Genomic DNA, 2,500 nt, shown 5'->3' on the forward strand with positions numbered 1-2,500 from the left:
CACAGACAGATCCCCGAGTACTACCATCCGAGCGATACCCCCCCCCATCACGGCAGAAGCGATCCACCCCCACCCCTCCCCTCCCCTACTCTTCCACCCCTCCTCCCTTCACCCCCCCACCTTGCACGCCTTCAAAAAGAAACCCACCTAGCGGACGTCTCTCGCCCTAAGGGCCACTACCCGCTGCACAATATGTCCGCCGACCTTGCACCCGTATCTCATAACCTTATAATCTCGCCGGGGTGACGTATAGCCCCCCCCCCCACTTCCCCCAGCACCTTCTCTTTCTCCTGCTCCTGTGTTCACTAGCCCCCCCGCTTTTTTGTTGTTTTCTTGTTGCGTTCTCCAGCTCCTCCCCCTCCCCCTTACCATCCTCCCCCCGCCTTTTTGTTGTTTTGTTCTTGTTGTTCTGCCAGACGTATATATATATATATATATATATATATATATATATATATATATATATATATATATATATATATATATATATATATATATATATATTGCTTTCTGCGTTGCCCCGTCTTAAGCTAGTTTAGGTCGGGATGGCTTGGGTAGGTTTGAATTTGGTATGGTTGAGTTGAGTTGAGTTGAGTTGAGTTGGGGTGGGTTGAGTTGAGTTAGGTTGAGTTGGGTTGGGTTGAATGGAGAGGAGATGAGTTGCGTTGAGTTGATATTAACTGAACTGAGTTGAGTTGGGTCGGATTGGGTTAGGTTGCATTTAGTTGGGTTTAATGAGATTCGGTTGAGTTAGGTTATAATTTGGTTGGGTTTAATCAGGTTGGGATTATCTGGTTTTGCTTTGTATGGTTTGGTTTGGCTGGGATTGGTTTAGCCAAATCTGATTTAGTAAAGTTGAGAAAAAAGAAAAAAAAAAGAAGGAGACACGTGACATAAAGTACCACGTGACGAGCTCCTCCATCACGCTTCCTAACCCCCCTCCCCCCTCCCTCCCTCACCACCACGACCGCCACCACACACTCGCAGCCCACGTGTCACCAAGTGGACCTTGTTTACAAGGGAGATACTGTGTTTGAGTTTATCGATGCCTTATCTGTTCTCCCTTACCCCCCCCCCTTACCTACGCACCCACCTTTCCCCTTATCTCTTCCCCCTACCCTTTACCTACTCCCACTTCTCTCCACGCACTCCCCCCATCCCCTTGTATCTCCCCCCTTACCGATTAGCTACTCCCTCTCGTCTTCCCCTACCCCCCTACCTACTCCCCTTCCCTCCCCCCTCTACCTACTCCTGCCCCCCCCCTGTTTCTCCCTAAACTACTGCCTACTCCTCCTCGTCTCTTCCTCACCTTCCTTGTCTCCCCAACCTACCTTTTCTCCCGTCACTCTCCCTTGTCTCCCCCTCCTCCTACCTCCCCCTCACCGTCCTTGTCTCCCCCCAACCTACCTTTTCTTCCGCTCCCCCCCCCTTTGCCTCCCCCTCCCTCTACTTCCCCCTTGTCTCCCCCCTATCTACTACCTACTTCCCCTCGTCTCTCAATACCTCTCGTCTACCCCTCCCCCTACCTCCCCCTTGTATCTCCCCTCCCCCTACCTCCCCTTGTCTCCCCTTTACCTACTACCAACTCCCCTCGTCTCCCCTCCCCCTTCCCCCTTTCTCCCCTACCTACTCCCCACATCCCCTTGTCTCCCCAACTTACCTTTTCTCTCGCCACTCCCCCCTGTCTCCCCCCTTCCCCGTCTCCCATTCCCTCTACCTCCCCCTTCCCTCTACCTCCCCTTCCCCCTACCTCCACCCTTCCCCCTTACCTCCCCCTTCCCCCCTACCTCCCCCTTCCCCCCTACCTCCCCCTTCCCACCTGTCTCCCCCTTCCCCCCTACCTCCTCCTTCCCCCCTACCTCCCCCTTCCCACCTGTCTCCCCCCTTCCCCCTACCTCCCCCTTCCCCCTTCTCCCTGTCTTCCCCCTTCCCCCTTACCTCCCCCTTCCCCCTACCTCCCCCTCCCCCCCCTGGACTACCACCTGACCCTCGCGGACTGTGGACTGACCCCGAGATAAGGACCAGAAAAGGTAAACCAGAAGAGGGGATCTTTAACCTCAGTGTATCTCCCTCACGCTATCTTTCTCTCGAGATTAAAAACGCAACGGCCGATCGTGTTTCTGGGGAATTGGAACGAAGGGAGGAGGAGAGAGAGATGGAGGAAGGGAGGAATGGGGAGAATTGGTAATAGGAATGTGAGAAGAGGGAAGAGAGAGAGATGGTGGGAGGAAAGGGGAGACGAGGGAATAGGAATGTGATGAATATGTGAGAGGGAAGGAGAATGGGGAAAGGGGGAAAGGGTGTCTGGAATTAAGGAATAGAGAGGAGAGGGACAAGGAGGAGGATAGGAGGAATAAGTGGGAGAGGGGAAGAAAAATGGGTAAAGAGGAAGAAGAAATAAGAATAAGAAAAGAGGGAAGAGAGACAAGGAGGAAGAGGGAAGGAATAAATAGGAGAGAGACAGGAGAATTGGGAAAGGGGAAGGGAGGCAGACAAGAAA

At 53.1% G+C, this 2,500-nt stretch overlaps 1 protein-coding gene across 2 annotated transcripts in view; it reads right to left on the minus strand.

Moving 5' to 3' along the window:
* Window positions 1–2,500, minus strand: part of LOC113808741 (uncharacterized) — a 98,795-nt gene that overhangs the window by 74,030 nt on the left and 22,265 nt on the right. The gene's annotated exons all lie outside the window — the stretch shown is intronic.

The sequence above is a fragment of the Penaeus vannamei genome, chromosome 22 (assembly GCF_042767895.1).
Source record: "Penaeus vannamei isolate JL-2024 chromosome 22, ASM4276789v1, whole genome shotgun sequence".
Classification (NCBI taxonomy): Eukaryota; Metazoa; Arthropoda; class Malacostraca; order Decapoda; family Penaeidae; genus Penaeus; species Penaeus vannamei.